Raw genomic sequence first — 25,379 nt, forward strand, 5'->3', positions numbered from 1 at the left:
CTTCTAATAGAATATTTAACCGGGTAGCTGTGACCTAGGGGAAGGGATATATTCAGACCTTTGGGCATAGCTTGAGTGTCGTTGTAAACTTACCCTGAGTCCTGTGATTCATAATTCCACCATTACCACCGGTCCTTGAATAAACAGAGTTGTGTTTTGACTTTCCACTACAGATCCAGTGAGACCCCTCAGTTATCCAGGGATTTGTTTCCCGCTTGATAGAAACAGTGAAGGTCTTGTAAAGTTCCCATTTTCACTCACTGGTTCACTCCTCAAAATCCTACTGATTCTCTTTGATGTGCCAGGCACTGTTGAGGCTCTAGAGTTATATCCTTAACCAAAAGGACAAAATTCCAGGCCCTAATGGAATTGTGTTCTTTCAATGCCCCAACCCCACACACCCCCCCGGCGCCCCCACCGTCCTCGGCTTCCTGACCCATGCAGCAGTAGCTCCTATGATTGAAAGGGGTAAGTGGGAGCTGTGGCAACACCAGGTCCCTGTGAATGTCGTCATTCAAAAGCAACCCCACACCCTGTGGAATTACAGAGCAGTCCACGTTGGACTTGAGAGATGCAAGGGTCATGACTTTCACTACCTCCCCATTTAATTCTGCAGTTTGTTTGATGTGGAAGAATGTTCTTTGGGAGTTATAATGTATTATGATAAGCCCAATCAGCTGATGATTCAGTCACAGCCACTGTTTCACAAACTTCCTCACAGGACTGAAGATCACCTGGGAGGCAGCAGTTCAGCTGGGCAGTGGGGCAAGGATTGGATACATTTCCTCTATCTTCTTTCAAATAGCAAAGCCCAGAACCGCTTTGCTTTCATAAGGCAGACCAAGCGGCAGTTCATTTTGAATATTTTGCCTCAGGGATGTGTTATGCCAAGGCTCTTTCCCACAATTGCTAATGAATGGTCCTTGATCATCTCACCCCCATCACACCTGTGTCCCTAAATGGATGACCTCACGGCACAAGGACGGAAGGACTCAGGGACTAGGAAATAGTAGACTGTGTCAGAAACGTGCTTTCCCCACGTACAAAAGAATTGGATTGAAAATACAGGGACCTGTCACCACGAGTTTCTGGGGCTCCAGTGTTCTGCCACGGAGCTTCCAACTGCCCCACGCCGTGAAGGCGTTGCAGATGTGCTGATATCAGATGCCTCTCAGCTCATTTAGTGATACATGCAATGAAGAAAATGAAATAAGATAATGATCTTTAGCCGGGTTTGGCAAACTATGGCCCTTCTGCCAATTCTGGCCTGATGCCTGCAATGATTCTAAAACATAAAGTTATACTTAGGTACCCGGAGCCTAATCATGGCCCAATAGATTGAACCTAGTGTTCTCGCTGTCATGATAATGCATACTGTTAATCAAAGGGGCACCTTGAAGTCTCTTATTGTGATCATGGCTTCATCCTCTAACCACCTGTAGCTTTCAGAGGTTCTGGTTTGTCATTTCACTCCTCTTGTGAGATGCATAAATCTTTAACTGTACATCTGCCAAAGGGATATACTCTGTGAATGTAAACAACCCCTCTCTGTTATGCTTAGTGTGTAGTTCTCTGTTTTGTCAAAATTTCAAATTCTACTTAATCAGCCCTATTTAGAAGGATCCCTGTTCCCTTGGTGTTGGAGAATACGATGTTTTGAATTGAAGCTCTTATTTCTATTGGCAAACTTGAGGTTGCACGTAAACCTCCAGTACCCAGCCCAGGAATACAGAGTTTATTCCATGTTTTCCTCTCTTTCCACCTTTCCATGTGTATTGTTTCCTTCTCAGCTTTGGAGAACCCTACCTTCCATTATCCTCTGTGTATTTACTTCTTTGCACAATCCTACCGTATATGCTCTCCTACTGTGGACAGCCTTCCATCTTTTCTCTAACTCCCTCTTCTCATGCACCCTGGCTTGCAGGAGGCCTCCTTGGAACCATTTTTCGGCAGGCTCCACGCCTGCCTTCCTAAACTTGGGTGCCCTGCTCTACAGGGATGGGAGGGCTAGAGAAAAAAGTTCTCTGTTGCCTTTGGAACTCCTCACAGAACTGGTTTTTAGTCACCATTTCATTGTAATAGTCACCTAGGACAGCCTGGGTTAAATGCTTCGTGAGTTTCTTTCCAGAGCTGCTGGCCTGGCCAGAAGAGTGAAGTCTTGGGATTGGTTAAGGACTATCAGTCTAAACATCCATAACTGAGGACTCAGATCAGTTAGCACTCTTGTTGGTCTCATAAGGGGGAGGAAAAGAGTTCACCCTGCTGGGGCAACGTCATCCTACAGTGGTTTCACTTTCTAAGAGCATTGCCCCAGTCGACCCTAAATGAGGTGAATTAGAAACTTCATTCCCCAAATCCTCTGCATAGTTGAAGGCCTACTGTATATACAAAGGGCGAAAAGCATAACCTTATTGTTGAAGTTCCATTGAAAGAAAACAAAAGGTGGCCAGGTGCATGGCTCACACCTGTAATCCCAGCATTTTGGGAGACCGAGTTGGGTGGATCAACTGAGGTCAGGAGTTTGAGACCAGCCTGACCAACATGGTGAAACCTTGTCTCTACTAAAAATGCCAAAAAATTTAGGGGGTCGTGGTGGCGCGCGCCTGTAGTCCCACCTACTTGAGGTGGCTGAGGCAGGAGAATCCTTTGAACCCAGGAGCCCGAGGTTGCAGTGAGCCAAGATCGTGCCACTGCACTGCAGCCTGGGCGACATAGGGAGACTCCATCTCGAAAAAAAAAAAAAAGATAAAAAAGAAAAGGAAAGGAAACAAAAGGAAAGGTACAAGCTATTTTGACAGCATAAAGAACATACTTCACAGTGGTTAGGAGGACTGAACATCTGTGTTCCCCAAAAATTCCTTTGTTGAAGCCGTAATCCCCAATGTGATCATATATGGAGGAGGGGCATTTGGGAAGCTATTAGGCTTAGATGGGGTCATGAGACTAGAGCCCCATAATGGGATTTGTATCCTTAGAAGAAGAGGAAAAGAAGCCAGCATTTGCTTCCACTCCTCCCTTGGAAGAAACAGCCGGAATTTGACAATCTTCGATCCAGAAAGAGGACCCTTGCCCCGAACCAAATCAGTCAGCACCTTATTCTTGGACCTGCCAGCCTCCAGAACTGTGCAATATAAATTTCCGTGGTATCGTGTTATAGCAGACCAAGCTAAGACAACAGAGAGCTAACATTGACATTCTGTAACAAATAAAAGCAATCCATACACTCATTGTGTTTTCAAAAACAAAGATATGGATTGGGAAAACTCCCATCACATGAGGATCCCAAAATTCCCATGGATGGGAATTGTCCCCATCCATTAAATCATAATGAATAATACATGTATTGATACATGTCATCTAAACCTTGGCACTCTATTCTTATAGAAATGTTTGTCTAAACACTAGTCCAGTGTTTATTTACACTTATTTCCAGTGTAGCTTTTGTAATCGAAGGAGTAACATTTTACTCCATGGTGCAACTCATGTACACAAGGGAGGCTGAGTCACTGACATGCAAGAGAACCCAACTTATTGGCCTATAATCGTTCTAAGTTTCTGCTGTGGTCACACTCCTGGGGACAGGTTGCAAAGCCAGGAAAAAGTTTAGTTGAGCCGGGATCTAGTGTCTTCAAAACTACAGCTCTTACATTTACAGCCAGCTGCAACATAATTCTGAATGAGGCCCAATACTGTTTAGGTAGATGCACAAAGCAAAGCAAAGTAGTCAGATTTGGTGTGAATTGCCTTAAAACCAGATCCTTTCTCAGGTTGCTGGAATGGTTCAGGATGTTACCCTTTTCTGATTCAACTAATTGCTGTGGTATTTATTGAGAACCTACCATGTGCCCAGCACTGTTCTAGATGCTGAAGGCCCAGCAGATGGAAAAAGCAACCACGAACAAAAGCTCTGCAGTCATGAAGCTGACATACAAGTGGGAAGAGACCGACAATAAATACTCTGATAAGCATATGAATAAGTAAGAATTTCCGTCTAGCAGTTAGTGACAGAAAGAAATGTAAGCAGGTGATTCTGATAAGAGGTTTTTGATGGCAGTGACCACGAACAGATGGTTTTCAATATTTTCAGTCGGAGTCAGTTTCCCTGATTTGAGAGTGAAACATGCAGGTCATTAGAAGCCAAGAAGGCGAATCACATGGTTATATCTTTGCTGGAATCTGGCATTGAATGATTGCTTCATGGATACTTGTGAAGGTGTGCATTTTGTTCATGGGAGACAGTTAAAACATCAGAAGGTTTAATGGGGTGCATGGCATCCTTGTTCAGAATTGCTGTTAATCTACTTTGTGTCCAGCCCTTGTATATGCCAAGCACTGGGCTAAGGGCTTTGGGACACACACGTCATTTAATGTTCACAAAGAATCCTATGAAAGAAGTCCCAGTAGCATCATGTCCATTCAACAGCCAAGCCAGGGACACAAACAGGAAAGAGGGGGCGCACAGCTGCTCTGTGGCCCAGTGGAATTCATCCCCTGGCATTCAGGTCCAGCAGCCATTTCTTATCTGATATGTTCCGGGCCTCTGGAGGCACCTCCTACCACAAAGATCATTCACAGTGTTTTCAGCAGGTTGGTATAGAAGAGCCCCTTCTTTGTTCTGCAGTATTCTCTCAGCAGGGACCTGTCTTCCTGGTGCTGGAATCTACCTGTAGCTTCTCTGCCAACAGAGTTTGAACCCTGCAGAGGAGGCTGAGTCTGACTTAGTGAAGTTTGCCAGAGAAGGCTATTTCTTACCTCTTTCTAAGGTGATTTCTTAGCACCAATCTCTTGCTGCAGCATCCATTGTTAGCTCTATTTGTGCCAGCAGGGACACATGGAAGGGTTTTGGGCATGTTTTCATATGTCTGAGTGGCTGCTGTCTCTTCGGTTCTTTCTGCTTTCTTCTGTGCCATGATGGAAACTAAAACATTTGACCCAGTGATGTTTTTTTTCAATCATTCTTTAGAGGTGGTGAGACTACAGGTATGTTTTCAAAGGATTGATAGTTTTTGCTGATGGATGGCATGAAGAGTGTAAAGCAAATGGAGAAAACTAAGGGTTATGGCAGGGATATGATGTTAACCCACTGTGTGAACTGAGCTGACATCGTCTGAGATGGAGAAGTTTTAAGGAGGTGCAGGGGTTGAAGGAAGCTCAGGGCACGTGAAATTTTGGACACCTTACCCTTGAGTCGTCTATGGGACAACCATGTGTGTGACTCAGTATATATATGGGATTGGGAGTTACCTGCCTTTAGATGCCATGGGGCTGGCGTGTGGATAGAGAAGCCATTCAGGGCCTGGGCCCTGGAGCAGTCTCGTGGGATCCTGATAGGAGGAAGATCTCGCAAAAGAAGCCGAGAAGGAGCCTTTCTAGGAGAGGGTGGTCACACAGAAGACCGAAGAACTTATTTCAAGAAATGGGGAGTCCTCAACTCCGTCAAACACTAAGAGGTTGAGTGATGAGAGCTTAGCATATTGACCACTGGATTTGGTGACCTGGAGGTTTCCTGCCATCTTAAGAGCAAGTTAGGGGCATGATGTCGGTAAAAGCCTAATGCCAGAGGAATAAGGAGGGAATGGGAGCTCAGCAAGTGAGCAGAGGTGATTCTTGAAATAGCATTTGCTGTGGGGGACAGGATGCAGAGGAATGGGACTGAAGGGGAAATGAGGCCAAGGAAGCTTATTTATCTATGTACATTTTTAAAGATGGGAGTTACTTGTCTGTGACGTTTTTAAGATGGGTGATTCTTGTGTATGTTTGTATGTTATTCCATTAGAAGCAAAGATTCAAAAAGAATGGTTGTTGACGCAGGACGAAGAGAGACAATAGCAACAGAAGCGACATCCTCAGAGAAAATGTGTCAAGAGAATGGTTCCATGTGCTCAGTGGAGGGTCAGCCCTGGGAAGGGGCTGATATGTCCTTTCACTGTTACAAGAGAGAAGGAAGAGAAAGCCAGGATGGGTGTCAGGAGGTTCGCAGAGGAGCTCCTGTCTCACGGCCTTTGTTTTCTTTTTAAAAAATTCTTATTATTTTTTGAATTGGAGTCTCGCTCTGTTCCCCAGGCTGGAGTGCAATGGCATGATCTCGGCTCACTGCAACCTCTGCCTCCTGGGTTCTAGCGATTCTCCTGTCTCAGCCTCCTGAGTAGCTAGGATTACAGGCACACACCGTGCTCAGCTAAATTTTTGTATTTTTAGTGGAGACGGGGTTTCACCATGTTGGTCAGACTGGTCTCCAACTCCTGACCTCAGGTGATCCACCTGTCTCAGCCTCCCAAAGTGCTGGGATTACAGGCGTGAGCCACAGTGCCCGGCTATGGCCTTTGTTTTCTCAGAGAAATAAGAGGAAATGTCTGCTTATCTGTGTGTCCTAATTTTTCATTGACAATCATAGAATATTGGAGTAATCAAAATGTACAAGAGCAGTTGTTGTGGGTTCAGTTTCGCCCCTAAAGAGATATGCTCAAGTTCTAAGTCCCAATACCTGTGAATGTGACTTTATTTGGAAATAGGGTCTTTGCAAAAAAATAAAAAACGAAAAAGTCAAATTAAGATGAGGTCCCACAGCATTAGGATTGGTCATACACCACTAATCTAGTGAGTGGTGGCATTATAAGAAGAGGGATATTGGACACACAGACACACAGGTAAGAGCACCATCAGATGAAGGAGGAAGTGCTTGGAGTGATGCATCTGCAACCCAAGAAAAGCCACCAATGACTACTGGTAACCTCCAGAAACTTGTAATAGACTCTCCATCAGAGCTCACCAGAAGGAACCAACCTCACTGACAACTTGATTTCAGACTGGTAGCCTGCAGAACTGCCACAGAATAAATTTCTGTTGTCTTAAGCCGCCCAGTTGGGGTAATGTGTTTTGGCCTCCCTAGGAAATTAACACAGCTGTGTTACATTTAGAAGCATAGATAACCTCAGATTGTGGAAAATCATACTTCCTGGGGGTAATACAGTAGGATTATTGGGTAGTATTGAGTGGCCCCTGTGAAATGTGTGTCCCTATTTTGGTATGGGTCTATATAGCTGCATTGGGTGTTATAATTTATGCAGCAGAGTTCTGTTACTTGGGTGCAGGTGGAGAATAGTTGGATAGCTGGGCCTTACTAGACTCCAGTTTTGCCAGCAGAGAATGACAAAGTGAATGAAGTTTAACAGGTGATGGTGTTTGCAAAGGAGATGAAACAGAGGAGGGAGGGTTGGGGATGAGAAATGAAACTTGAGGGGAAGCCTGAGGTTTGACTATGAGGACGAGTGGAGTCGGGGAGCAGAGAGGCCGGGGTGTCTTATGGGTCATCCACTAGGAGAGTGACACAAGTAGTGGTATAGAGAGACACAAGACCTTGGTGCACAAGACCTCAGTGAAAGCAAATACAGGGGAAATACCATGACATTGGTATGGACGGTTGTAAAGACACCAATTGTGAAGTAGTATGGGCTATGAACTAGGCTATTCAAATGAGAAACATGAAAAGTGATTTAAAACTCAATGGATTGAATCTTCATCAGAAACCTTTGAACAGGAAATTCCACTCCTAAGAGTTTATGCTGGAAACATAAATGAAGCAGGAGAATTTATTTCTCTGTGTGTGTGTGTGTAAGATAATAAATATATATGTTAATATGTACATACATGCATATACACACACACATACATACATGCGTATTATGTATCTTCATTATCAACCAATAATCAGTTGTATTCCATGTAAGCCACCTCCTCTTTTTAAGAAACATCATGAGATGTTTCAGGTCTGTACATATGAAGATGTACATATAGCCTACTTGGCCAGCCCCACTGACCCTGATACCCTGCACAGTTTGCACAGATAGGCCACAATGACCACTGCTCAGTCATAGTGTGACCTCCTGAAACATGTGTCTGCCTGCTTTAAGCCCACCAATTAAAACTCCCCCACGGGAAACCCGTTTGGATAACCCCTGGGATGCGCATAAGGTTGTTGGCCCACGGGTCCCTTTCTCTCTCCCTGCCTGGGCTCCCTGCCACACATGTGTGCCCTCCAGGTGTGCCAGGTACCCTCCAGGATCGGCAAGTGATAAAATGCCTATTTCCATCTGTGTCTCTTCTAATCATTGGAGGGGTGCTCTTTACCTTAAATATCCTATATTAAAACAGGTATTCAGTCCCACAGGGGAAGAAATCTCTCCAGGGGATTCAGGCTGGGATGCAAGCAACCATAGCAGGCAGTAAGGGGCAGTGCATGAGGGTGTTTGTGCAGCATATCAAGACATGTTATGTAGATCACGACAAGCCACAAGAGGAGGTTCTTGCCAATGTACAGTGGTGTTCTAGAGAGAGACCATGCTCCCTTCTTCTTTTCATTAACTTCACTTGGATTGACGCCAGAAAGTAAACATCTGTACTTCTCCGTAGTCCAGAAAAGACTGGTCTTGGAACTTGAGTTTGGAGGTGAGCACAGAATCGTTGGGAACATCTCACCATGATGTCATGTCACCAATTGCCACCCACAACTGTATATTCCCGAATCTGGGCAAAGCGACACATTTTCAGACAACCCCATCAAGTGGATCTTGTGCAAATGGGACCTGAAGGCACAAGCAGGAATGACGAGTAATTTGCTCACACCTCTCCCCTTCTCATGCTTTATTCAAAACTATGTCTTCACAGGGAGTTATACCTGATCTTTAGTACTTTTGATACACAGAAGCTGAAAGAATAGTTGGCGCCAAGTAAGGACCAGATTCTGTGTTGGAGTTATTTGAATAGGCAAGACTCTCAAAATGTGTCCAGAGAATAAACACACACACACACACACACACACACACACACACGTGTAATTTTGGTAATCTCCCCTATGTTCCTATGCATTGGCATTTGCCCTCTCAGCCCATTGTGCTTACTATGATATCCCAAAATAAGGAAGACTGACTGCCATCCTAGCTGGCCTCCTAACATTGTGGATTTGGGTCGGTGTTCTGAGCTCCCCTCACCTCTTCTTATATGTATGCAGACCTGCTGTACTGCTTCTCATCCACTTGGCCAAGAACAGCAGTGGGCTGTGTCTAGTGAATTGCTATGACTTTCTCAGTCTCCCCATCAGTCAGACACAGCCTGTCCTACAGAATTCTGGAAAGGTCTCTTGTAGACTCCATTCTAGTATCAACTTGGGGACTACAAGTTTTTCTGTTAGAGTGCTGAGCCAACACACGTGGAGTGCACTTTATGCCAGAAGTGAGACATCTTGACCTCTCCTCCGTAGCCCAGAAAACGCAGCTCTGGGAACTTGTACTTAGACATGAGCATGGAATCTGTCGTGATTACAGATGTGTGCCCCTTCCCTCAACGTTTTCAGATTTTACACCCAACGGGGAGAATTCTCCTAACAGGGAAAATTAATAAAGTGCCATTTACGGCTTCTACATTCAGGCATACCTCATCTTACTGCACTTCTCTTCATTGCACTTCGCAACTACTGTGTTTCTTCGAAACTGAAGGTTTGTGGAAACCCTATGTCGAGCAAGTCTATTGGTGCCATTTATCCAACAGCGTGTGCTCACTTTGTGTTCCTGTGTCACATTTCGGTAACTCTTATTTCCAACTTTTTCATTCCTGTGATATCTGTTATGGTAATCTGTGATCAGTGATCTTTGATGTTACTATTGTCATTCTGTTGGGGCACCAAGAACCACACCCATATCAGACAGCAGCGAACTAAACGAATGTTGTGTGTGTTCTGATGACTCCACCGACAAGCTGTTCCCCATCTCTCTCCTTCTCCTCAGGATATCTTATTCCCTGAGGCACAACAATATGGAAATTAGGCCAAGCAATAACCCCAAAATAGCCTCTAAGTGTTCAAGTGACAGGAAGACTCACAAGTCTCTCACTTTAAATCAAAAACTAGAAATGATTAAGCTTCCTGAAGAAGGCATGTCAAAAGCCAAGATGGGCTGAAAGTTAGGCCCCTTGCACCAGTCACCCAAGTTGTGAACGCAAAGGGGAAAAGTTCTTGAGGGAAATCAAAAGTGCTACTGCAGTGAGCACACCAATGATAAGAAAGCGAGAAACAGTCTGATAGCGGTGTGAAGAGTTTTAGTGGTCCGGATAGAAGGTCAATCCAGCCACAACATTCCCTTGAGCCAAAGCCTAATCCAGAACAAGGCCTAACTCTCTTCAGTTCTATGAAGGCTGCAAGAGGTAATGAAACTGCAGAAGTAAGCTAGCAGATTAAACCGTTTCCATAATACAAAAGTGCAACAGGCACCAAGGCAGGGTGGCTCATGCCTGTAACCCCAACAGTTTGGGAGGCCGAGTTGGGAACATTGCATGAGGCCGGGAGTTTGAGACCAGCCTGGGCAACATAGTGAGACCCTGCCTCTACAAAAAAAAAAAAAAAATTAAAATGAGCCAAGGGTGGTGGCACACACCTGTAGTCTCAGCTACTCAGGAGGCTATGGTGGGTGGGGGATCACTTGAGCCCAGGAGTTCGAGGCTGCAGTGAGCTGTGATCATGCCACTTTACTCTGGCCTGGGTAAAAGAGCAAGATGCTGCCTCTAAAAACTTGAAAAGAAAATATTTTCAAAGTGCAAGATGAAGCATCAAATGCAGAAGTTGAGGCTGCAGCACGTTATCCAGAGTCTCTGTTTTGGTACCAGAACCATGCTGTTTTGGTTACTGTAGCCTTGTAGTATAGTTTGAAGTCAGGTAGCATGATGCCTCCAGCTTTGTTCTTTTGGCTTAGGATTGACTTGGCAACACGGGCTCTTTTTTGGTTCCATATGAACTTCAAAGTAGTTTTTTTTAATTCTGTGAAGAAAGTCATTGGTAGCTTGATGAGGGTGGCATTGAATCTATAAATTTCCTTGGTCAGTATAGCCATTTTCACGATATTGATTCTTCCTACCCATGAGCATGGAATGTTCTTCCATTTGTTTGTATCCTCTTTTATTTCATTGAGCAGTGGTTTGTAGTTCTCCCTGAAGAGGTCCTTCACATCCCTTGTGAGTTGGATTCCTAGGTATTTTATTCTCTTTGAAGCAATTGTGAATGGGAGTTCACTCATGTACAACTATGTGATCTTTGACAAACCTGACAAAAACAAGCAATGGGGAAAGGATTCCCTATTTAATAAATGGTGCTGGGAAAACTGGCTAGCCATATGGAGAAAGCTGAAACTGGATCCCTTTCTTACACCTTATACAAAAATTAATTCAAGATGGATTAAAGACTTACATGTTAGACCTGAAACCATAAAAACCATAGAAGAAAACCTAGGCAATCCATTCAGGACATAGGCATGGGCAAGGACTTCATGTCTAAAACACCAAAAGCAATGGCAACAAAAGCCAAAATTGACAAATGGGATCTAATTAAACTAGAGAGCTTCTGCACAGCAAAAGAAACTACCATCAGAGTCAACAGGCAACCTACAGAATGGGAGAAAATTTTTGCAACCTACTCATCTGACAAAGGACTAATATCCAGAATCTCATTGAACTCAGACAAATTTACAAGAAAAAAACAAACAACCCCATCAAAAAGTGGGCGAAGGATACGAACAGACACTTCTCAAAAGAAGACATTTATGCAGCCAAAAAACACATGAAAAAATGCTCATCATCACTGGCCATCAGAGAAATGCAAATCAAAACCACAATGAGATACCATCTCACACCAGTTAGAATGGCGATCATTAAAAAGTCAGGAAACAACAGGTGCTGGAGAGGATGTGGAGAAATAGGAACACTTTTACACTGTTGGTGGACTGTAAACTAGTTCAACCATTGTGGAAGTCAGTGTGGCGATTCCTCAGGGATCTAGAACTGGAAATACCATTTGACCCAGCCATCCCATTACTGGGTATATACCCAAAGGATTATAAATCATGCTGCTATAAAGACACATGCACACGTATGTTTATTGCAGCACTATTCACAATAGCAAAGACTTGGAACCAACCCAAATGTCCAACAATGATAGACTGGATTAAGAAAATGTGGCACACATACACCATGGACTACCATGCAGCCATAAAAAAGGATGAGTTCATGTCCTTTGTAGGGACATGGATGAAGCTGGAAACCATCATTCTCAGCAAACTATCGCAAGGACAAAAAACCAAACACCGCTTGTTCTCACTCATAGGTGGGAATTGAACAATGAGAACACATGGACACAGGAAGGGGAACATCACACACCGGGGACTGTTGTGGGGTGGGGGGAGGGGGGAGGGACAGCATTAGGAGATATACCTAATGCTAAGTGACAAGTTAATGGGTGCAGCACACCAACATGGCACATGTATATATATGTAACAAACCTGCACGTTGTGCACACGTACCCTAAAACTTAAAGTATAATAATAATAAAATTTAAAAAAAGAAATAAAGCAAAGAAATTTCTTCCCCCAAGATATCTAAAAACATGACATGGGAAATCTTTGTATTTGTACAAATAAACAATTAAACAGATGGTACAATGAAAAAAAAAAAAGATGATGAGGGTGGCTACACTGAACAACAGATTTTCAGTCTGAATTAGACTGTCTTCTATTGGAAGATGTTACATAGGATTTTCATAGCTAGGGAGGGGAAGTCAATCCCTGCCTTCAAACTTTCAAAGGACAGGCTGACTCTCATGTTAAGGGCTAATTCACCTAAACATATTCAGTTGAAACCAATGCTCGTTTATCATTCCAAATATGCTAGGGCCCTGAAGCACTATGCCAAATCAGCTCTACCCATGCTCTATAAATGGAACAACAAAGCCTGGATGACAGCACACCTGCTTACAACATGGTTTGCTGAATATTTTAAGCCCACTCTTGAGACCTACTGCTCAGGAAGAAAAAGAAAAGAGAGATTCCTCTCAAAATATTATTGCTCATTGACAATGCAATGGTCACCCAGGAGCCCTGATGGAAATGTACAAGAAGATGAATGTTGTTTCCATGCCTGCTAACACAACATCCATTCTGCAGCCCATAGATCAAGCAGTAATTTTGACTGACTGCCAAGTCTTATTTAAGAAATACATTTGATAAGGCTACAGCTGCCATAGGGAGCTGGACAAAGTAAATGGAAAACCTCCCCTGATGGAGCTGGACAAAGTAAACAGAAAGCCTTCTGGAAATGATTCACCATTCTAGATTCCATTAGGAACATTCATGAGTCGCAGGAGGAGGTCAAAATATGAATGTCAACAAGAGTGTGGAAGATGTTGATTACAAACCTCTGGCTGACACTGATGGTTAAAGACTTGATTGGAAGAAGTTACTGCAGATGTATTGGAAATAAAAAGAGAATTGGAATTGGAAGTGGAGCCTGAAGATGTGAGTGAATTGATAAAACTCGAATGGATGAGTTGCTTCTTACGGATGAGTGAAGAAAGTGTTCTCTTCAGATGGAATCGACTCCCAGTGCAGAAGATGTGAACGTTGTTAAAATGACAACATAGGATTTAAAATATTACATTAATGCAGTTGACAAAGCAGGTGTGTGTGTGTGTGTGGGTGGGGGGGATTGTTGAGAGGATTGGGTGCGATATTAAAGCAAGTTTTACTCTGGGTAAAATGCTATCAAACAGCATTGCATGCCACAGAGAAATCTTTCATGAAAGGAAGAGTCAATGAATGTGACCAACTTCATCGTTGTCTTCTCTTAAGGAATTTCCAAAGCCACTCCACCCTCCGGCAACCACCACGCTGGTCAGCCAGCAGCCAGCAACATCAAGACCAGACCCTCCACCAGCAAGAAGATGATGACTTGCTGGGGGCTCTGACCATCGTTAGTCTTTTTTAGCAATCAAGTATTTTTTAATTAAAGTGTGTATATTGTTTTGTAGACATAATGCTATCGCTCACTAAATATATTTCTTTATACGGTAAATGAAACTTTTATATGCACTGGTAAATCAAAATATTTGTGTGGCTCACTTTATTGCAGTGGTGAAGACCCAAAAATGCAATAGGTCAGAGGTATGCCTGTAATTGCTTTTCCTTGATTCTTAAAATCGCATGTAATATTTTGCAATGGCCGTGTAACAACATGGAAACATTAGCCCATAGTTTTCTGAGTCTCAACACATTACAGCAGTCCTACAGCAGTGGGGAAATTCACCTGGAGGACTCTGAGTCAAAGCATGGTCCCATGACATTAGCTCTTCATGGTTTTGACAGGGTTTACCTTAAGGGATGCTGTGAGTTTGGGTGTGTCTTTGTCTTTCAGTTGTCTCCATTGTGTGTTATACGTGCATTTCTACTTAAAGAACTAATTTTTGAGTTTTACTTACTGGACATGTCAAAATGTCCATGTATTGTATTTGTATCCTTCAGGTAAAAGCAGGGGTCTCACGCTGATTGGTCCATCCAGCTGGTGTCATTTCTCTGAGAACTGCCCACTGCATACACACCCTTGTGTTTGCTATTGACTGAGTCCCCTGACCGTAGTTACTTGGTTTCATACTTTTCACCTCAACCTAGCGGAGTCGATCATGGTTTTGTCCTGCCAATTTTGGAGCTCTGGACTAGACTATATGACTGAGTATTTTCCTGCTCAATCTGATGATACCATTTCTTTACAGAAAATGTGATTTAGAAGATCCACTGTTGAGTTCTCCTGAGCTACCTGCATTCTTCTTTTTATCAAGCTTATCAGTTGCTTCTATTTCTCAGATTTTGTAGAATAGTTATGGTCTTCTGATAAAAATTTGTTGTAGAGTTCCCACTCATGGATTGCTGTCAGTAGCCAACAGCACAAGTGTGATCAAGGAAACTTGTGGAGCTGCCACATGCATCCTCACATGTACCAGCACAGAGCTCTGACCTTTATAATCTTGTGCACGGAGGTGAGGAGATTGGTGGCAGTGGTGTAGAGGTTTCCAGATCAGGAGGGATGATCTCCCGGTTCTTGAGGTAAGAAATGTAGCAGTTAATTGATACCTCCCTATGCTGGCTACCCATATGCTGAAGAGTGAAACTGGACCCCTCCATTTCACCATACACAAAAACCAACTCAAGATGGATTAAAGATTTACATGTAAACAGATAATTATAAAAAAAAAAATCCTAGAAGACAACCTAAGAAATGCCATTCTAGACATAGGCCCTGGCAAAGATTTCATGATGAAAACACCAAAGACAATTATGACAAAAACAAAAATTGAGAAATGGGACCTAATTGAACCAAAGAGCTTCTGCACAGCAAAACAAGCTATCAACAAAGTAAACTGACGACCTCTATAATGGGAGTAAAATTTGCAAATTCTGCATCTGAAAAAGGTCTAATATCCAAATTCCATAAGCAGCTTAAAGAAATTAACAAGCATAAAACAAACAGCCCCATTAAAAATGAGCAAAGGACACGAACAGACACTTCTCAAAAGAAGATATACGCGTGCCACAAGAAGCATATGAAAAAATGCTCAACATCACTAATCATCAGATAAATGCAAATTAAAACCTCAGTGTGAGACCATGTCACACCAGTCAGTCAGAATGGCTATCATTAAAAAGTCAGAAAATAACAGAAGCTGGCATGACTGTGGAGAAGAGGGAATGCTCATACACTGCTGGTGGGAATGTAAATTAGTTCAGCCACTGTGGAAAGCAGTTTGGAGATTTCTCAAAGAACTTACACAGAACTACCATTCGACCCACCAATCCCATTACTGGGTATATACCTAACTAATTATATAAATCATCGTACCATACAGACAGATGCACACATATGTTCACTGCAGCACTCTTCACAATAGCAAATACATGGAATCGACGTAAGTGGCCGTCAATGGTAGACTGAATAAAGAATATCTGGTGTATCTATACCATGGAATACTATACAGTCATCAAAAAGAATGAGATTGTGTCCTTTGCAGCAACAGGGTGGGGCTGGAGGGCATTATCCTAAATGAATAAATGCAGGAACAGGAAACCTAGTACTACGTGTTCTCGCTTACAAGTGTGAGCCAAACCTTGAGTATACATGGAAACAAACAATAGACAAATAGACACCTGGGCCTATGTGACGGTGGAGGGTGAGAGGAGGACGAGGATAGAAAAACTACCTGATGCGTACTATGTTTATTTTCTGTGTGATGAACTAATTTGTATACGAAGCCCCCATGACATGCAATTTTCCATATAACAAACTTGTGCATGTACCCCCTGAACCTAAAATAAAAGTTGGAAAGAATTTTTAAAAGGTGGCTCTTTGACAAGATCAAAACAATTTTGAACCTCTAGCTAGGCTAAGTAAAAAAAAAAAAGAGAGAGAAAACACAAATACTGATATCAGAAGTGAAACAGGGGCCACCACCAATGATCCCAGGTACATTAAATGAATAATAAACAACTTAACTCCCACAGATTCCATAACCTAGATGAAATAAAACAATTCTGAAAAGGCACAATCTATCAAAACACACAGAAGAAGAAGCAGATACTTTGAATAGGCCTATGACTATTAAGGAAATTGAATCAATAATTAATACCTTCCAAAACGGAAATCAGGAAACCCGGCTGGGTTTACTGGGAAATTCTACCAAACATTTAAGTTTTAAACTATACGAATTGTCTACAATCTCTTCAAAAGTTTGAATCAAAGAGAATTCTTCCTAACTCATTCCTTGAGGCCGGTATTACCCTAATACCAAAATCAGACAAAGATGTTATAAGGAAGGAAAACTATAGGCTAATATCTCTCACGAACACCAATGTAAATATTCCCAATAATACATTATCAAATTAAATCCAATAAGGTGTACAAAGAAATATACGCCATGACCAAGTGCGATTGATTACATTTGTCAAAGCCCATAGACTATGCAACACAATGAGTGAGCCCCATATAAATTACCAGCTTTGGTTAATAATAATGTATCAATACTGGCTCTTCGGTGGTAACAAATGTCCCACACTAGTGCAAGATGTGAATCATAGAGGAGATGGTGGTGGTGGGCATATGTGAACTGTCAGTACTTTCCACTCAATTTTTCTTTAAAACAAATATAGTCTATTAGTCTAAAAATCTTGAGTACGTAGATTAAGGGAACAATTGAGAAATAATCTAGCACTGCTATTACAATCTAACATAGTCTATGTGTGTCAGGTGATGAACAGATTTGTCTAACAATGTGTCCATAATGTCCTGGGTCCCATCACGCTCTTACTCGGTAGATGCTGTGGGATCCCTGCTGCTACCCACACACTTGTCTAACTGCATTCTTTAACTCAGAGCAGTAGAGCCTCACATTTTTATTTTGGGGACGTGGGATACAGGTGGGCTTTCTATGCCTTGGAAAATCTGAGGCTAACGTGGACCTGTTCCTTCCTAAAACCTCCTGAACCACAACCTGTCTGGTACAATTCAGAGACCCCCAGAAGTGCAGTCACGGAGCCCCAGTGAGGGATCCCTATCACCTCCTTCTGTGTGAAGCCAATCCCTCCACCATGTCTCTAAATGGCCACAGATACATGTCAAGTCTTGTCCTGATCTGTCAACCACCCCCTCCCTCTAGGGTCTTTACCTCTCCCTGGGGAGTGTTTCTTGAATGAAGGGAGGAAGAAGGAAACAGAAGGATGGGTGTCTGCACTCAGCAGGTAACTGGCCTCAGGCTACTGAGTCAAACACTGTGCTTATGGGCACCGATGACAGAGCCAGGCTGCTTGGACCCAAATCCCAATTCTCCCAGGCTTGGGGCCTTTAGGCAAGTTGTTCAACTTCCTTAGACATTCAGTTCCTCATCTACAAAAAAAGCTATGATAATAATCCCTGCCTTGCAGAGCTTTGAGGATTAAGTTAGTTGTCACACATAATGGGCACAAGACTGTGTCCAGCATAGATTACATACTCTATAAGTCTCTGCAATTACAAGTACCATAAAGAAGGAGCCTGCATTCATCTTCCTTCCCCTCTCTTATGTTTTTCATGCTGAGACTTGATGAAAAGACAGGCCACGCACACTATGCTCCTTTCATGACCTATTACCACCCCAATTCATTCCCATGACTCTCAGCATTCCTCTACGTCCAGTGAACCCTTCCAGCCCGCTGCACTGGGGACTACTGTCCTCCACCCTGTAGACCTCTCTTGATGCCCCAGCACTGCTTCCACCTGGTTCTTAAGACCCTCGCTTTCCCCCTCCCTCTGTGTGTTCATCTTTTGCAGTGATCATGCCTGTTTTCTCTACAGGAGAGGAAAGACAAACAGATTACAGTCACAGTGCCAAGGAATTACAGAAGACCCATCCTAACTGGTCACCCTGCTTCATGGTTTGGCTCCTTCCAGCCTGTTCATAACCACACAGCCCGAGGGATCACTGGAAAGCTCCAAACCTTTCAGGGATTTCAAATGTCATGTACAGTAACGTCCGAAACACTTTCAGGGCCCTACAAGGCCCCACAGAGACCAAAACTTTATTACCTCTCATGACATTCTCTCTACATTTTGCATATTTAATATCATGTCATTTTTTAATAGAGATGGCTTTTAACTTTCCGCTTCAAAAACTCCTTCTTTGTTTTCTTTTTTTTCTATATTGATTTGGCTCAAATGTCCAGTGCAATACTGAATAGACGTGGTAAAGCTGGCATCCTTATCTTGTTCCTGATCTCAGGGGAAAAGCTTTGAGTCTTACCAAACTCTATCCTCCTACAAGAGACTCACGTCACATGAAAGAAGCACATAGACTGAAAGTGAAGGGATTGAGAAATATATTCTATGAAAACAGAAACCAAAAAGAGAGCAAGGGTATCTTTACCCATATCAGATGAAATAACTGTAAGTCAAAAGAGAGCAAAGGAGACAAAGAAAGTCACTCTATAATAATAAAGACATCCATTACTCAAGATAATTTAACAATTGTAAGTATAAGTACAGCCAATAGGAGACCACCAACATGCATAAAGGAAATATTAGTAGATCTGAAGGGAAAGATGAACCACAATACAATAATAGTAGGGGAGTTTAATACCCACTTTCAATAATGGAAAGATCATCCAGACAAAAGGAACATTGAACTTAAACTACACCTTAGACCAAATGGACCTAACAGACTTCTACAGAACATTCCATCGGAGAGTAACAGAAATACACGGTTTTCTCCAGTGCACACAGAACGTTCTCCAGGATAGATTGGTCCTATGTTTGGCCACAAGACACGTCAAAACAATTGATTGTGAGGACTGAAGTCATATCAAGTATGTTTTCTGATCACAATGATATGAATCTAGAAACCAATAATTGGGGCAATCAGGAAATTCATAAATGTGTGGAAATTGACGCACGAGCCACCGAACAACAAATGGGCCAAAGAGGAACTCAAAAGTGAGATAAAGAATACCTTGACACAAACAACAATGGTAATACAACATACCAAAACGTATGGGATGAAGTAAAAGCCTTTCCAAGTGAGAAATTCATAGCAGCGAATGCCTGTATCGAGAGAGCAAAAATATCTTAAATAAAAAAGCTAACATGACACCTCAAGGAACTGGAGAAAGACAAACACACTAAGAACAAATTAGCACAAGCGAGAACATAACAAAAATCAGAGCAAAAATAAATGAAAAAGAGACTATAAAAGCAATAGAAAAAATGCAATGAAATCAAGAGTTGGATTTTTTAAAAGATAAACAAATTCGTCTTTGTTAGCTACACTAACTAAGAAAAACAGAAAGAAGACAACATAAAGAAAACCAGAAATAAAAGAGGAGACATTACAATTGGTACCACAGAAATACAAAGGATCATAAAACATTACTATCAAAAATTATATGCCAACGAATTGGAAGACCTAGAAATAATGGGACAATTCCTAGATACGTATAAGCTACCAACAGAGAATCAGGAATAAATAGAAACTGGAGGACATTATGTTAAGGGAAATAAGCTTGGCACAGGAAGACACATTTTGACACATTTTGCATCTTCTCACCCATTTGTGGGAGCTAAAAATTAAAACAATTGAACTCTGAGAACAATGAGGAGGTTTCTCTGCGGGACTCTTGCTTGTGGGTTCTGGGCTTGAGAGGCACCTCTGGGTTTGAGCTCTCCGCTGTCTCTGCTACACAGGGACTCTGACAGTCCACAGACGTCGTGTCACCCAGTAGCTGCTCTTCGGGGCTTGGGGGGCGCGGGGTGATGCCCGGGCCATTCACAGTCTTTCTGTAAATTGCGACCATGAAGTGCATTCCTGTCTAAAGAAACAAAAAATGAATACACGCTCTCCAGTTTTTTTTTTTTTCTGCTCTGACATTTTTTCTTCATTTTCTTTGCCAATATCAAACCCGAGAGAAGAGATAGGAATTGCAGATGTCACCCCGCTCCAAGGAGAACAGAGAGATGGGGAAGAAGAAGAGCCATCTTCGATGCCTAGTGGAAAGGTAGAAGCTCCCAAGCGACATCCTAAACCTCTTTACCGTGATTAAGGCTGCATTTTTCTTTTCTTTCTTCCCAGGCATTCAGTGAACACTTGCCCACCTCTCTTGGGGTCAGGTAACTGAATCACGCCCTTTGAATCCCGCAGTTCTCAGTGCAGACAATGTTTTGCTTGAGAGAAGCTACTTTCTAGGCACTTCAACATTCATTCAAGAGAGCTGCCTCACAAGTGCCCTGAATGCGGGAAAGGATTCCCTCATAGGTCCAACCGTTATCGGCACCAGCCAGTTCACGTGTGGGAGACCCCTGTGAATGCACAGTGCATAACAAGCGAATAATAAGTCGCACCTCACAGCACCTGTGAAGACGTTGTGATAAGGAAATGTATGAGTGCCTTGAGTGCAGGAAAGGTGTTTCTCCTAGATCAAGTCTGACAGGACACCCGAATGCTTTCACAGGTGAAAAATCTCAAGGTTGTCACAGTTGTGGGGAAAGCTTTAGTCAGTCGACAGCTCTTTTTTGCACCCGAGAACACACGCTGAGGGGATACCATTTATATGTGATACTTGCGGGACAAGCTACAGACAGAGATCAAGTCTTGTTATTCGCTTAAGAATCTATACGTGGGAGAAGCCATACAAATGTAGGCACTGCTCTAAAAGCTTCATAAAGAGAGCAGACCATATGATGCACCAAGCTGCACACTTTAGAGAGTTCTCTAAGCATATCTTGAGGGAAACAGGTCCTACAGAAATGAACAGTTACTCATAAAGGCCTTTGCTTGCGGTAGGCTGTCTTGGAAGTAGAGTTTTCGTCGACCTCATTTAAGAGAATAGCTTTGCATTTTGCTATTAAATGTTCACCTACCCTTGCCACTGCCCTACATTGCATATTTTTCTGCCTAGGCAGATCTTGCTTCATCATTTCGATAAAAATGTCTTTGTCCCAAGCCAACCACATCATAGGGGTAAGGAGTATGTAAGCAGTGGCATTCCTTTCAGAACTCAGGACCATACAGCAGGAAGCATGAGGTGCCCAACTGATCTTTATCTATGCAATATTTTAATCAAGTGGACAGGCATATGCTCTTCCTATTTCAGTCTCATTACCACATTGTCTGAGCAATTGAGGTTGGAGATGCTTCCCTGAACGGTGGCGAAAAGTATCTCTCTTGACTCCTGCCCCCAGCACGTGCCAGGATCACTTTCTTCAATACAACCACAGTGTTCTGTTTGTGCATGCTTTGAGCCTTCAACACAGTCCACCTTTGAAGTATGGACTATTTCGAAGAAATAATGGCAACTCATAAGCACTACGAGGGACAGGAAACACTGGCCAACACATACATAGCAGGAAGATGAAATATTGGTGTGCAGGTGCTATTCACAGTGAGCTTTCCAAAAATATCAGCCTATTGTACTCTCCTTCTATGTTGTTTGAAACGATAAGTGCATTTAAGGCTATGACTTGTACTTTAAGTCTAGCTTTGGTCACATTCCATAAGTTATAGACAATGTTCTTACTTCTGATTTTGCACGTTTCTCTTTTCAGTTTCGATTTCATTTCCTCCTTGCCTCAAGACCTGGACAATGTGGACATGTACCGGTCAATTTTTTGTTATATTGCACTTTGATTAATAGTTGGGGTTCCTTCCATTTCTCCTTTGAAGTTTATTTAGATGTTCTGGAAGGCTTATATCCTAAAGACCATAAGAAAATCAGGATTTGATTTGTAGAGCGCACTTGTAGCATGCAGTCTGGGGACTCACAATTGCTTTTGTTTCATCAGGACACAGAGTAGATGGCCTTGCTCCCCATTCTGAATGCCTGCATTTTTGTACTCTCCATTCCTTCTTAAGAATTTGCTGTTATAGAGCAATTTGTAATCTTTTGTCATAGAGTGATTTTGCTATAGAGAAGTTCTCTGTTACGGAGTAATGCTTAACAGTTGCCTAGGTATGAAGGTAGCAATAGAAAAGGGAGGTTAAATTGAAAACCTAGGAAAGACCAAGCCTCTCTAAATCAGGCTGACAACAGTCTCCTCTAGAATCCCTTACTTGTCTTCCCTCCTGAACATAGAGAGGACCTGTAGGGGTCCCTCTAAGGTTTTTGCAACCTTGACCACCCCCCTTACCCCCACCCCCGGCCCCGGAGTCTGCAGGGATGGTTTCATAGTGTGCCAGGTATGTTGTCTAGGCTAAAATCCAGGAAAGTAAGGAATACACAGGGGAATCAGCCCCCAGGCAGCTCAGCATCAGGTAAGGGAGGAGAGACATTAGACTTTGTCCACTTGCCCCTGCAGCACACAGGCCATCCCGAGCAGAAACAGTCATGGGCACCTCCAGGAAACTGCACGGGCTTTCTTCTTGCAACACTTTCTCATTTCTAGCCCGGTGATATGGGCTGAATACTGCCATATATAAACAAAGCTCACCCTTAAACCCGGGCCAGCCCTCTACTTCTGGTCCTCCAGTCCTCTGTAACAGATGTGAAGTAGAATGCATCCAGAGCTCATCCCTCTGGCTCTCTTTTGCATTTATACTAAGCTCACTCAGCCCCCACTTCTTGGTTGTTAACAGTTGGGTTTGGGGATGTTGCTGGGTTCCTTTCTCCCATCCAATTGTTTACAGTTTGCATGTTCAGACAGGACTTCTCGGAGGTCTAGCAAGCGTTGGTTTCACATTGTTAAGGATCTTGAGTATTAAAATGTTACAAACATATTGATATATTTTAGATAATTACTTTCAATTGGCATCTCTAATACTGAACACAAGAATAGGAACGTATAAATTATTGAAGACGACTTCAAGAACTAAAATGTGAGGCCTTTTAAAAAGAGTCAGACGGTATCATCAGGTCTGAGAGTGGTCTCTTGAGTCTTATCAGCATTACATTTTACAAAAATTCTTCTTCGGACATCTCTTCCCAACTAGGTTCCCTCACGAAGAAGGAGAGAGTATGAAAGGCAGGCAGTGAAAGACAGGAGGCCTCTCATCCTAGTCTGCAGTATGAGAGGCGAGACCTCCACTGCTCTACCTGCTGGCCCTCTTCGGTCTATCCTGGGCAGGGTGAAGTTCCTCCTCCCAAGATGTTACTCTCAGGGCAATTTCCCCCATGCCAAAGAGCCCTCCAATGCACCAAGGCAGGAAAGAAGGGTGAAGGACATCTGTGGTTCTTGCTACAATTCTTCCCCTTCGTTATGAGAGATGACATAATTAGCATTGAGAAATCTCCCAAATGTTTACCAACTGAAGCGCCTTGACAAGTCTCCAGGTCTTTGTTACTTTCTTTGTTGTGGTTGTGCTAAAGATGGCTGTAAATGATGTCCTAACAATCTATGGCAGGCAGAAAAAATGCCCTTCAAGATGTCCAAGACCTATTCCCCAGAACAGATTAATATGGTACCTTCCAACACAAAAGGAAGTGTGCATATGTGATCATGTCAAGGGTCTTCAGTTAGGGACATTATGCGGTATTATCCAGGTCAATCCAAAGTAATTACAAGAGACCTTGCAAGAGGGAGGCAGGAGGGTCAGAGTGAGTACTAGGACATATGAGGACAGGAGCTAAAGTTTGGAGTGATGCCAGGAAGGGACCCTGAGCCAAGCAACGCAGGTGTCCTCTGGAAGCTGAAAAAGGTGAGGAAATAGTTTGTCCAGAAAAGCCTCCAGAAGGAACTCGGCCCAGCTGGCACCTCGATTTTAGACTTCTGTCTTCCAGAACCGTACTAAAATAAACTTGTGCTGTTTTCAGCCACTAAATTTGTGGTCATTTGTTATACAGCAGTAGGAAGCTCCTACACCTATCATCAAGAGCGGGGGGTCTATGCCCCCTGCCCTTGAATCTTGACAGGTTGAGCCAGCTTTAACATAGTACAGCACAAGTGAAGCTGTGTGGATTCTGAGGCGAGGTCCTAGAAGACAGCACTGCTTCCATTTTGTTCTCTAGGGGTACAGGGGACAGACGTTGAGCACCAGTTAAAGGTCTGTGTCTGTGTTAGTTTGATGCTTGCCCTGTGTATGCATGTGTGTGTTTATGCTTCCTTTGAAGAGAGTTCTGTGCTGTGTTTACTTCCATATTGGCTAAAGGTTCCTCATTTGCCTTGTGTCATTAACACGTCCCAGTTGGAAAACCTCACAGATTTGTTTCTCTGTGAGCACAATCTGCTTTTAAAAATCACTTTCTGAATCCTCTGTACTTGCATGAAACAAACACCTCACAGCGTGAGATTTTAACACTTTCTAGCTGGACGTGTTATGCAGGAACATAAAAGGCCCCCTTTCACATTAAATTTGCTACATTTTCTGTTTTACCATATTGCTTCACGCTGAAAATATACATTTACAGAATATATTTGTGGGGGCAAAACATGTTTAAATGCTCATTGAAAAATATCAAAATACAGGACACCGAGTGAAAAGCACAACTTCTCTCTTGTCCAGTTCTAAAGTCTAGAGGCAATCTCTATATTTCCGTGATTCCTTTCAGATATTTTGCTATAGAAGTTTTCTCTGGCATTTCGAAAATAATTTCATATTACATACATTGTCCTGTAAACTTGCTTTTTTCGTTTTAGAATGTACACGGGCTTCATTGCACATTGGCACACAAAAATCCATCACATTGCTTTCAATGAATGTTGTGTCATCCACAGAACGGACTCACCAGAGTTCATTCAGACAGGCCCCTGTTGATAGACATGTGAGTTGATTCCAACTGATAACCCCCTGGCAAGGGGGACAGGCAGGTGAATGTGGCAAGGCGATGACAAGGATCCGAGTACGAAATTGCTACCTCACACGGCCATGGATCCATTGTCGAACACAGTCTGGATATATGTTTACCTGGGGAAAGCAAACAGGGCAAGCATCTTGATGGATAACCCCCTTACAAATGGAAAGTTCAAAGTGGAAGTATAGATAGATATCTCACTTGGTTGGTGGGATTTTAACAAGTTTTGTTTATACCAGTTATGAGGAAAAAGATCAAAGGCCCCCTCTAACACTT

The 25,379-nt window shown here is 42.8% G+C and overlaps 1 protein-coding gene across 1 annotated transcript in view; it reads right to left on the bottom strand.

The window, feature by feature from the left end:
* Positions 1 to 25,379, bottom strand: part of ZNF75D (zinc finger protein 75D) — a 222,969-nt gene that overhangs the window by 97,920 nt on the left and 99,670 nt on the right. The gene's annotated exons all lie outside the window — the stretch shown is intronic.

Source organism: Pan paniscus, chromosome X, assembly GCF_029289425.2.
Source record: "Pan paniscus chromosome X, NHGRI_mPanPan1-v2.0_pri, whole genome shotgun sequence".
In the NCBI taxonomy this organism is placed as follows: domain Eukaryota; kingdom Metazoa; phylum Chordata; class Mammalia; order Primates; family Hominidae; genus Pan; species Pan paniscus.